The sequence below is a fragment of the Triticum urartu genome, chromosome 3A, assembly GCF_056163025.1.
Source record: "Triticum urartu cultivar PI428250 chromosome 3A, HENAU_Tu73, whole genome shotgun sequence".
Taxonomy (NCBI): Eukaryota; Viridiplantae; Streptophyta; class Magnoliopsida; order Poales; family Poaceae; genus Triticum; species Triticum urartu.
In genome coordinates, this window is record NC_141875.1 from 305,243,224 (window position 1) to 305,256,810 (window position 13,587).

A 13,587-nucleotide genomic window follows, 5' to 3' on the forward strand; every position below is an offset into this window, starting at 1 on the left:
GTGGGAAGAATGCTTGCCTCATATTGAATTTGCTTATAATTGTTCATTGCATTCTACTACTAAGATGTGCCCTTTTGAAATTGTGTATGGTTTCCTACCTCATGCACCTATTGATTTGTTGCGTCTTCCATCTTCGGAGAAGGTTAATTTTGATGCTAAAGAATGTGCTGAATTGATTTTAAAAATGCATGACTTAACTAAGGAAAACATTGAGCGTATGAATGCTAAATATAAACTTGCTGGAGATAATGGTAGAAAACATGTTGTGTTTGCACCTGGAGATCTTGTTTGGTTACATTTGCGTAAGGATAGATTTCCTAGTTTGCGCAAATCAAAGCTAATGCCACGGGCTGATGGTCCTTTTAAGGTGTTATAGAAAATAAATGATAATGCATATAAACTTGAGCTGCTTGCAGATTTTAGTGTTAGTCCCACTTTAACATTGCAGATTTGAAGCCTTATTTGGGTGAGGACGATTAAATTTCATCGAGGACGACTTCATATCAAGAAGGGGAGGATGATCAGGACCTCAATACCATTGTTACAACCACAGCCCCTACTGCTATACACACTGGACTAATTACTAGAGCTCGCGCACGCCAATTGAATTATCAGGTACTTCCGTTTCTTGGTAACGATTCTAATGTTCATGAGAATAAGATGCTGCCTAAATTGGATACATTGGGCCTAGCTTGGACAAGAAAGATGAACCTTGGAGCAAGTTCAAGCATGGAGATGATGGCATGCGCAAGGGGAACAAGAACAGAGTTACAAGTGATGATTTCAGTACTCTGAAGCCACCATAAGGAGTGCATGAAGCCTTGGACGAAATATACAAGATGTGACTTCATAAATTTCGTCCAGAGGCTATTTAGGTGCTGCGTCACCTTGTTATTGGGCCAGGCCCATGTATTTTCGAAATACTTGAGTATAGGATGTTTTTAGAGTCCGTATGTGTGGGGAAACAAGAGTTAGGTTTGGTTTCGGACCCCTCCTCCAAGGGCCACGAAATCCCCCCCCCCTCTTCCTCCATATATACAGCCCTTAGGGCGTCGTTTAGAATTTGGGTTTTGTTTAGATTAAAAGTTCGCCATAGCTGCAACTTCGCGTACTTCGTTTGTGTCCAACGACCAGACCAAGTCGTCATAGAACCCCACCTTGATCAATAAAGCTTTCATCTTATATTCGCAATATCCAGATTGCAGTCTCAGTTTCTTGCTTGCTCTTTTTTTGCTCACAGGAAACAGGCCCACGTGGTCAGGATGATCATGCTCCGGCGTGGTCAATAACCCCTTGGAGTTGGTTTAGCGATTGCTAAGGCACGACATCCTCGCACGTTCGTAGTCGGACCATCAAAGTCGACTTCCTCTAAAACGATAGCCACCATCTCATTGAAAGATGGGACTCCTTTGCCTCTATCATGCTTTGCTCGTGTCCCGCCACGCGCGCTGCTAGTGTTTGGGGCCGGTGCACGATCATGCATGTTCGTGCATGCGGTTGCGCTAGGCGCGGCGCGACAATGCAGTTACCCATTGCAAAAACTGCCATGCGGACGCGTAGAGAATCCATGCCACCCAGCCCTCATTTATTCATGCAGCCATTTAACTTCGTCTCTCGCGTCGCATGACACAATAAGCGGACCTACGGCGACACATACAGAGAGGACATCCAGCGGTTCCAATGGCGATCCCAATGGCTCCAATGGCGCTCCCAGCGGCCGACAACGACAACGGTGGGCAGTTCACCACGCATCACGTAGTGGACACCCACGTGAGGGGGAAGGCTCTCTCGATGGTGTACACGAAAGATTCGGTCTCGGTGGAGAGCTCCATCCAAAATATGGAGCCATTCCTTGGTGAGGACAAGTACCAAGTGGTCGGCTTCGACCTCGAGTACAACATTGGTTGTGCGGAGCATGATTAGAAGGTTGCCGCCGCCCAGTTGTGCGTGCGACATGATGTCCTTGTCTACCACTACCACCTTGCCGCAAGGCCTTGCGAGCATTTCTCCAAGTTTATCAACAGCTCCGACTATAGTTTCGCTACGGTGGACACCACCAATAATCTAAAAGCGCTCAAGGTTTCGGTCTTGAAATGGCCGAATCTTGTCAACATCCTGCATCACTACAAGGTCTGGGGCAGTGAAAAAAAGAAAGTGAACTCCCTGGTTGACCTCGCCTCGACATCATCAAACCCTACTACATGAAGATGAAGAATGAGAGCAAGAAGAACAAGAACACCTCGCAAAATGTGTGGCATGAGACTAAATGAACAACATGTCAAGTACACGGCCAAGGATGCATACACAAGCTACGTGTCACATCCCTAGTTCTGGTATGACCTAGACAAGCTAGTCATGTGTGCATCATGTTTAAACTTCTTTTAAATTTGAATTGGGGATTTGTGAAACCCACAGAAATCATTTCTGGAAATAACCCAGATGAAAGTTGCTCCAAAAAGGTCCAAGAAAATGTTCATGTTGCTCTCTGAAAATATTGGTCAGAGGTAAAATTCAAACAAATATTTTCAGGAGCTCATAAATATTTATTTTGGCCATATGGAATTAATGCAATAATTATTTGCATTGGATATATATATATATATGTTATATTTATTTATATATGTCCAATAATTTTGATTTTTATGTGAGGGGCTTTGGAATATTTCAACTAGCTCCTACAATAAATTTCAGAAGAAAATAAATTGATTTAGTGTTTTACTAAATCAGAAAACAAATTACAGAAATAGAAAAGAAAACAAAAAAGGGGAAAACCTTACCTGGACTTACATGGGCCACTTGCTGTCCTGGCTCTGTGCCGGCCCAGCCGACTGGCCCCAGCTAGTCCTCCCTCTCCTCTCGCCAGGAGGACAGGGGCGTGTGCCCGCGGCGCGCACGCACGCGTCCGCCACCTCCTGCCTGTCTGCCTCACTCCCCCATCGCCCTGGACGCCCTTGACGACGCCATGCGCCGCCCCGCACCTCTCTCTCTCGTGGCCTCCCCTCCTCGCCCTCGCTCTCTCGCGCGAATGACCGAGCGCTGCCGTCGCCGCTGTTCACCGTAGCTGCAGCCACCGCCTCCCCCTCGCCCTCTCTCCATGTCTGCAAGTTCCGCCGTGACATCCTCTACGTCCTCGACGAGCCAAGCAACCGGGGACGCCACGCGGAGCCGTCACTGCCGTCTTCTTCACCTCCGTCCTCCCGAGATCGCCAGTGCCGCTCCGTCGACTTCAGAGCCTCCCCCGAGCCGCTGGGCACGCCTTCCGAACCAACGTGAGTTCCTGCACGTCCTGCCCCTTACCCCGTGGCTTGCCGCTCGCCGTAGCTTCGTTCCCCGCCATGGCCGTAGCTCTTCACCGCCGTCCGTGTCACTGCCGTCGCGCTAGCTGCTGCAACTCGCAACCACGCGCGTCACCGTGCTCCTGGTGACACCAGGAGGCCGTCGAGGCACTCGACAGCCCCTGTCGTGCCCCGTAGCTCGATCCCGCCCGAACCCGCGCGCCGGCCACTGCCTTGAGCTTCGCTCCGGCCACCCCAGCTCCTCTTCCTGCTCCGCTGGATGCGCGAGAGCCCGGGCTACGCCCCGGTGCCCTTAGTCGCTGCCCCCGTGGCCTATAACGCGGACGCCGCCGCGTCTAGAGGTCGCCGGCGTTAACCTCACCGGCCCGACGTGCGGGCCCGACCTGCCAGGTGATTAGCTTAAGCTAATCACCACTTAGTTAACCTTGAGACACTGAAAGTGGGCCCCAGCACCACTAATTGTAGTTAGATTGGTAAAAAAACCCTGTTAACTAACTGAGTACTGACGTGTGGACCCCACACGTCAGGTTTGACCTGGTTAGCCGCGGTAGACTCGTTGACGTCATGCCACTATCATGCTGATGTAGTTATTCATTTTCTGGTATTAAATTAAATCAAGAAAATCCAGAAAATTAGCTAAACTTCCGAAATTCATAGAAATTCAACCGTAGCACAGATTGAAATAAGTTTTATATGAAAAATTATCACAAAAGTTCAATCTATCCATCTGTACCATTTTCATGCATGACAAGCCAACCTATACATGATGTATATATGAAAACACACTTATGGCATTTAAAGGGACTTAAATTAGAGTTGCGTTTGAACCTTTGGTTCAAATGGACCTCTTCCAAGTTGAATGCTAAATGCATTAGCTCAAAGCACATCACATATTCATGCCATGTTCATGCATCATATTGTTGCATATGATTGTGTATTGATTGTCGACACCGTTCCTTCTCGATAGGTCCTGCTCCAAAGACCCATCCAGAGTACCTGTCTATGGAGCAGTGCCCCCCTGTTGATCTACCAGGAAAGCAAACCCTCCTTGCCGAGCCACGCGACGAGGAGAGCCCCGAAGCGATGCCCGCAACATCATCTCCAACCACAGGCGGCCGAGATCACCGCCACCGTCTCGTCGCCCCTAGGCCTTCCCCGAGCACGCTGACCTTCCCTACGTCTCTGCTATGAGCTCATGGACCGGACCCCCCCTCTCATCCGCCTTGCTTGCTCACCGTAGTCATCGATTCATCGGATACAGAAACCCGCCGCCGCCCGAGCTCATCGCCGGTGATGCTCCGGTGGCCTTTCAATCACAATGACCTATCCAACACACTCGCACACGCACGTAGTTGCTGCCCCGCTGCTCTCTTTGCTCGCCCGCTTGCTCTATCCGCAGCTGCCCTACACACCGAACTTCGGCCACCGCCCAACTCGCTGTCCCCGCTGTTGCACGCCACCCCAGCGCCACCCGGGGCCACCAACGGACGCGCCACGTTGCGCCGCTTCCAACGCGCCCGGCCGCGCGACCTCTCGTCGCTGGAGTTGGCCGGACGGGCAACCCCGCCATGTCCCGATTAGCACCGGCGGCTAACCGCTGTTTTGGATGACGTGGACACGTCATTAGCGGCTAATTGCACCACTAATTAAACCTCCGGTGAAACTGACAGTCGAGCCCCACCGCCTAACTAACCGGCTAACTAAATAAGATTACGTTTAATCTAACAACAGTGGGCCCGCGTGTCAGTGTTGACTATGCTGACATGGCCGTTGACCTGACCCCACCTGTCTGTGACTCTAGCCAGCGCTCTGTCGCTGACCAATGGACCCCACGGGTCAGGTTTGACCCGGACCGGGTCAGTTGACCTGGTGACCTCATCATGACGTAATTGTGATGCAGTAATTGTTTTCTGGAGTTTTAAATAAATCAGAAATGATTTATGAATTCCAGAAAATTCTATAAACTTCTAAAAGTCATAGAAAATCAACCGTAACTCCAAAAGAAATAATTTATATATGAAAAATTATTCGAAAAATCCAATCTATCCATTTATGCTACTTTCATGCATGAAAATCCAACTTATACCTGTTGTATAAGTGAAAACATTCAAATGACATTTTAAATGCTCAAACTAGAGTTTGCATTTGAACCTTTGGTTCAAATGGACTCCCTTGCACTTGTTGCTAGCTGCATTAGCTCAATTCACAGCATATTGCCATGTTCACGCGTCATATTGTGCATTGCATTGATTGTGTTTTTTCTCTGTTTGCCGGTGTTGTTCCACCTCGGTAGACGTTGTTCCGACGTTGTGACCGTTGACACTGATGAAGACCCAAAGCTATCTTTAGAAGTGCCAGGCAAGCAAAACCCCCTTGTTCATTCCGATACAATCCCACTCTCTCGCTCCTGCTCTCTTTTACTGCATTAGGACAACAACAATTCAACTGTTACATGCTGTGGTAGTTGAACCCCTTTCCTTGCATGACCTGTCATTGCCACAATAAATATGAAACTCACTAGCATGAGTAGGAGTTGTCTAAGCCCTGGTGTGCCTACTCTTTCATGCTTGTTTGTCATGCCTGCTATTGCTTAGAGTTGAGTTAGGTCTGATTCATCGAGGATGAATTAGAGGTGTGAGAACATGTCCTACTGTTGTGAGCTAAGTGTGTGAACACGATTTGGTAAAGGTATCGGTGAGAGGCCATGTAGGAGTACATGGTGGGTTGTCTCATTGAAGCCGTCCTTAGGAACTGAGTTCTGTGTTTGTGATCTATGAACAACTACTACCACGCATTGGAATGCTTAAGAGCCCCTCTCGACTTATTAATCAACCTGATCTCTGTCCAGGAGTTGCAACTAGTTTCTGGTGTTTGTAGGTTGTGTTAGTAGTCTACCAAGTGGCACCTGGTACAGGTGGGCTTGGGACAGACTAGGCACAGTGGCACGGTGTACCAAGTGGCACCCGATGGTCGGCTTGGCAACCCTGCTCACATCATTTGGGGCCGTGAGCGACACCCCGGCCGGATCTCCTTGCGGATGGAACCCGAATAGGCGATAAACCTGGACTAGAGACTTGTGTGGTTAGTCAGGTCGTGGCCAACTCCCTCGCCAGGCTTCTTCTTGAAGGTTGCCGAGATACACGACATGTACATGGTGGTAAGTGGCGAGAGAGAGTGTGTGAAGAAGTACACGCCTGTAGGGTTATCAGTATCTATTCGAATAGCCGGATTCCTCGGATATGGAAACTTGGACCCCTTGCATAGTTCATAGACAAGTGAAAGTGGATACTCTAAAATGCGCAAGATAAGCGTGAGTGCTATGGGTGGCGTTCTCGTAGGGAGACGGGAGTGGATCCATAGTGGTGTATTGGTATGGTGAATATGTGGACTCGTGTGCGCCACCTCAAAAGAGTTACTTGCAGTCATAGTTCAGGATAGCCACCAAGTCAAAGCTGGCTTGCTGCAGTTAAACTCCACCACCCCTTTGTTGATACCGATGCATATGTAGACAGTTCTGATGTAAGTCTTGCTGGGTACATTTGTACTCATGTTTTCTTAATTTATGTTTTGCAGAGAGACTTCGGTCTCGCTAGTAGTTCAACGTGGACTTCGACGTTTAGCTTGTTACCTCAGCTATGATCTTGTACCCTTGGGAGGGTCTTGTAGATAGTCAGGCTTCTCAGCCTTCTTCATTTGTAGTTGTCTGTTCTCAGACAAGTTAAGCTTCCACATGTGCTTGATGCTTGTATGCTCTGGATATTGGGTCATGAGACCCATGTTTGTAATACTTGGCTCCTCGGAGCCTAATGAATAAATACTTGAGTCGTAGAGTTATGTTGTGATGCCATGTTGTATTTATACATATCGAGCATATTGTGTGTATGATTGAAATTCTTGGTATGTGTGGGATCTGACAACCTAGTTGTTCATCCTTGGTAGCCTCTCTTATGGGGAAATGTAGTCTAGTGCTCCCACTGAGCCATGGTAGTCTGCTACAGCCCGGTTTACCGGAGTCCTGCTAGCCCAACACCACTGCTCCGGAACACTTAGACTGGTCGGCATGTGATTCACTTTGTTCCTGTGTATGTCCCTTCGGGGAAATGTCATGCGATGACATCCGGAGTCCTACTAGCCTGCTACAGCCCGGGTTCCCGGAGTCCTGTTAGCCCAGTTGCTACAACCCGGATTCACACGCTGCTGACCGACATGCTCTATGTTGATTCATGTATGCCTGTCCCCGTAAGTTAGTGCCACTTTGGGTTCACGACTAGTCATGTCGTCCCGGGTTCTCTGTCATATGGATGCTAGCGACACTATCATATACGTGAGCCAAAAGGCGCAAATGGTCCCGGGCCTTGGTAAAGCGACACTCGTGGGGATACCGTGCGTGAGGCCTGAAAGTGATATGAGGTGTTACAGGCTAGATGGGTGTGACTTAAAATCGGGGTCCTGACAGCTTTGGTATCAGAGCCTGACTATCTGTAGGATTAGCAAGCCAAGCTGGTCAAAGTCGTGTCTAGAAATGCTTTAGTTATATAAGGGAATTGATTGTGGATGAGAACGTAAGGCTCTTTTACTCCTTATCCTCATGACCTTCTGATCTGAGTCATCTTATCTTTTCTACGGGGTTAAGAACTAGGCTTCTCTTTTATCTCTCAGGATGACGTGTTAGTAAACCGTAGTTGCCTAGGATTGTTGAGTTCAAGCCTCAGTTCAGTTCCTACTACTGCCATATGTTCATAGCTAGCCTCAGAACCTTGAGTTTGTGATGTTGAGTGGCTATGCCACCATTTTGCAGGTTGTCTCAAATCTTTTTGAGCAATTACAGCTGTTATGATGTCCGAGTTGTCCCAGATTTCCAAATAGTATGATGCATTTGCAAATCTCTTCATCCCGTTTCCGATGTCCTTTTGGACCAGATTAAGCACACTAATCGGTCTGTTGAGATACTCCATTGCCTGACATATATGTTGGAGCTAGTATTATGACCCTAGGCTTTCTAGCGAACCACCCACTAATCTAGCAATGCTTTGTATTCCCGGTGTGATGATTCTGGCCATTGTTCTCGAAATCATCCCGTGATGCCATTTAGTAGTAGGTATTCTATTCCTGGGTTCTTGAAGCCGAGATTCACTCTACTTATCTCATGTTGATAGTGTTTGCTCGTTCCTTTAGGATATTAGTAACCTTTGCGATAGTCCTCAAGGTCCGTGGTATTTCCTTCTTCCAAATACCATGAACTATTTATGGCAAAAGTTTCTCGTTGAACCGAAATATCACAATCAGAGTACTCTTGAGGAGTTCTCCATCCATAATTGTGATTCTGCCAGTTCTACCTTTCTGCATGGGTTATCTGGAAGAAACCTGTTGAACTTGGTTCGACATATTAATCTATGCATCCACAACTCAGAAACATATATGTCCCCTTGAGTTGTCCCTCTTCATTTGTATTCCGACCTTCATCTATCAATTGATAGTCAGGAGTAATTGTGCATCCGTGCTATCGATGCTTATTATTCTTGTGGTCCTTCAAGCCTTCCTATTCTAGAATGACTAGGAGAAACAAACTCCAGAGTCTCATACATATCTACGATTGGGTCAAAACAATTGTATTCCGCGGATCAAAATGCCAATCCAGCTTTTGCTCTGCTCTACCTTGGAGTGTTACCATCTTTATGTCAGGAGTGTCATGAGAATTGCACCACCTCTTATGAATTCTTGACGCAGTAATACTTCTTGCCATCATTGTTCATTTCTCGGTTCCGTGTTATTGTAACCGGAATGCCGACAAGTGTACTATGATGTGCGAAATCAATACTCCTAGCAACTCCATTGCTTGGTAGTTAATGGACAATACTCTCATTCTTAGCGTGCTGGTTATTGAATCATCATCCTAAGATTGATCGTGCTATCTAGTCCATATTTCCGGGTGCACTCATCGACCACTGAGTTAGGATTGTGACAATCCCTCGCTCCTTGATCATATCTTCTTGCCCTGAAAAGCAAGATTGTTCTCGAGCTTAATAACATATCGGTGGTTCGTGATTTTCCGAATATCTTCTCGGAAGTATTACCAGGTTGTTCCCTGATCGCTAGGTTGAGTTCGTGATCATGTTGGTTTTTCTCTAAACCATCCATTCTCCAAGAATCTATGTTGGATACCCCGAGCTAGTTGGTTAAGCTAAACAACAACTTGGAGAGTTGGAAGATGAAAGCTTGTCCGATTTAGTTCATCACTAAGGGATATCCTTGAGTGTGTGTGTGTGTGTTGAAGAAAGATGATATCTTCATTGACTGATCCCCGTGATCAGCTGTTGAATCTATTGTCTTGTCCAAACCTTGATTTGAGTGTGGGCTATCGTCAAATCAAGTTAGAACCAACGATATTCGTAATGTTGTCTTACTCATGGTTGATTCCTCGAGCACACACCATTACATCTTTTGGTCTGACCAATACTATCACATTGTTCACATAATGGTGGAAGTCCAGTGATATGGAAAATTCCGATGAGTTGCTGTTGAGCCCCTCAGCAGCATTTTGTCTCCTCCATGATTCATGTTGAACGTTGAGCTAGTGTTGGAAACTTTGTAAGCATTGCCTTCGTTTTTCACTCATGAGGTATATGTTTTGCTGAAAGAAGTGACTTTCTCCAAGTTCACGTGCATTAGGTGTAAGTTGCCGCCATGAATTTGAGAAAGGTTTGTTTTGTTTCCTCTGGAATCATCCCAAATCAGTCATGCATACGTGCGAAGTATTCTATGGTTTGGTAGATTAATTACCTCCACTCCATATGTATTCCCTAGCACAGCAAGCCACTGATTGACTTGTTCGAGGAGAAGAAGTTCCTTCTTAGGAGCTAATCTGGACTTATGAAAGGACTTTGATATCCTCGTTGATGGTTCCTCACCTGAACTTGGTAGTGTTTTATTATAAGACTACTATGTGGTCATGCTTGTCTTGGAAAACATATTCACATGTGTGTAGCAGAACCAGCTCATGTTTTGGAGGTTGCTATCGTAGTTCATCTCCCGAGAGTATTGCAACGTTATCTCGCGACTTGTGTTGCAACCTTTCTTTTCTAGACATGTTGTCTAAAGTATCCTGTTACCAACCAGATCTGAATCTCAGGCAGATATGATGGTTGGAACATTCCCAGCATTTACATTTGGCTCCCAGCTTCTGCCTGCCATTGTGCCATTGTTGTATGGTCTGCACTTTTAGTAATTGTTATTCAGGGTCATCTTCAAAATTAGGCTTACCATGGGTCCAATCTATTTCCGATGATAAGCAAAAAATCATCTATTGCGTTGTCTTCAACAAGGTAGCCCACATCATCCATTCTAGTCCGAGTATGTCATTCTTCCGAACTCCTTCAAATGATCGTTTGCGATTGCCTTAGGATGGTATAAAGAGTTCCAATGATCTCAGTATCAAAAGTAATTCTTTTGCCACTTAAGGGAATAATTCTACGAGTCATCTTCCCTAAGGTATCACGTTACGGAATCATGGGAATTATCTCCTTGCTACTTTGAACTTCATGCTCCATCTTATTCAAGTGTGGAATTGTAGCCTGACAAATTGAAACCTCGTCATCTGTTCTTTCCTCCCCTCTTGATGTGTGCTTTGTGTCTCAGCCCGAGAGATGTTTCTACATCTCACTCCATATGTTGATCGTGAGTTGCTCGATCTTCGAGAAGATCGATTTTGGTAGAGTTTCTTTCCGTCATCATCGTGATGGATGAAGATCTCGAAAGCAAGGACACCAAGATCAATTTGAAGTAATGGATCAACATCTTCGAGAAGGGCAATAGGTTCATGAAGATCGTGTTAGCCTTGTGTCCCCTTTGTCTTCTTACCTCACGTCTTGAATCTCGGGACGAGATTCTTGTTTAGTGGGGGTGAGTTGTCACATCTCTATAACTTCGTTGCAGATAGTGGCATTGCATCCATGCATCATGTCTAAAGTTATGTGAAATTGATATGGGGATTGTTCCAAACCCTAGCACCAAAATTAAATCAACTAGGTTCAACTGAAAATTGCATTCAATGAACCCAAAATGCCTTCATCAATGTTTGATATTTTTGGCAAGGCTTTGAGCCCAAACCAGAAATGGTGAACATTTTTGTGGAAAATTTTGGGCACTGAATTTAAATCATTATTCTATTTGAATTTGGAATTATGTTCATAATATATGGAATATGTTTCAAATAACTTTGAAATGTTTTATGTGCTATTGGAAAAGTCCATCCAGCAACATAAAAATATTCTAAGGGGTTTTGTCACTGTTTTGAAATTGTTCTGAATTTTAAACAGTGGCAGAATGTTAATCAAAAGAAAACAAAACGGAAAGCTAAAAAAAGGGCAGAAACCTCACCTGGCCTCCCTGTAGCCTGGCCTAGCTTCTCTCGGCCCAGCCCACCAGCCCAACCGCCAGGAGCTTCTTCAAGCTCCTTCCAGTAGGAGCTGCTGCGTGCCCGCATCACAGCCTACCGCGGCCACGTCTCCCCGCCACCTCCTACTTCCTTCCCCGTCCCCGACTGGGCGCCTGGAGACGCTAGAGCCCCCCTGGTCCTTCCCCTCTCTCGCAACTCACTTCCCTTCCCCTGGTCTCTCTGTAGCACGCCCGAGCCCGTTTGTCGTCGCCGCCCGCCGTAGCCACGGCCACTGGCCACCCCACGCCTTCCAACGCACTAGGAAGCTCCGCTACTTCGTCCTCGCCCCTCCTTGCCGAGCCGCGCGAAGAGGAGAGCCCCGAAGCGACGCCCGCACCATCATCTCCAACCACGGGCGGCCGAGATTGCCGCCGCCGTCTCGTCACCCCCAGGCCTTCCCCGAGCACGCTGACCTTCCCTACGTCTCTGCTGTGAGCTCACGGACCGAACCCCCCTCTCCCCCGCCTTGCTTGTTCCCGTAGTCATCGATTCATCGGATACAGAAACCCGCCGCCGCTCGAGCTCATCGCCGATGATGCTCCCGTGGCCTTTCAATCACAATGACCTATCCAGCACACTCGCACACGCACGTAGTTGCTGCCCCGCTGCTCTCTTTGCTTGCCCGCTTGCTCTAGCCGCAGCTGCCCTACACACCGAACTCCGGCCGCCGCCCAACTCGCCGTCCCCGCCATTGCACGCCACCCCAGAGCCACCCGGGGCCACCAACGGACGCGCCTCGTTGTGCCGCTTCCAACGTGCCCAGCCGCGCGACCTCTCGTCACTGGAGTTGGCCGGACGGGCAACCCCGCCGTGTCCCGATTAGCACCGGCGGCTAACCGCCATTTTGGATGACGTGGACACGTCATTAGCGGCTAATTGCACCACTACTTAAACCTCCGGTGAAACTGACAGCCGGGCCCCACCACCTAACTAACCGGCTAACTAAATAAGATTACGTTTAATCTAACAACAGTGGGCCCGCGTGTCAGTGTTGACTATGCTGACATGGCCGTTGACCCGACCCCACCTGTTTGTGACTCTAGCCAGCGCTGTGTCGCTCACCAATGGACCCCACGGGTCAGGTTTGACCCGGATCGGGTTAGTTGACCTGGTGACCTCATCATGACGTAATTGTGACGTAGTAATTGTTTTCTGGAGTTTTAAATATATCAGAAATGATTTATGAATTCCAAAAAATTCTACAAACTTCTAAAAATCATAGAAAATCAACCGTAACTCCAAATGAAATAATTTATATATGAAAAATTATCAGAAAAATCCAATCTGTCCATTTATGCTACTTGCATGCATGAAAACCCAACTTATACCTGCTGTATAAGTGAAAACATGCAAATGACATTTTAAATGCTCAAACTAGAGTTTGCATTTGAACCTTTGGTTCAAATGGACTCCCTTGCACTTGTTGCTAGCTGCATTAGCTCAATTCACAGCATATTGCCATGTTCATGCATCATATTGTGCATTGCATTGATTGTGTTTATTCTCTGTTTGCCGGTGTTGTTCTCCCTCGGTAGACGTTGTTCCGACGTTGTGATCGTTGACACTGATGAAGACCCAATGGTATCTTCAAAAGTGCCAGGCAAGCCAAACCCCCTTGTTCATTCCGATACAATCCCACTCTGTCGCTCTTGCTCTCTTTTACTGCATTAGGACAACAACGATTCAACTGTTACATGATGCGGTAGTTGAACCCCTCTCCTTGCATGACCTGTCATTGCCACAGTGAATAGATGAAACCCACTAGCATGAGTAGGAGTTGTTTGAGCCCTGGTGTGCCTACTCATTCATGCTTGTTTGTCATGCCTGCTATTGCTTAGAGTTGAGTCAGGTCTGATT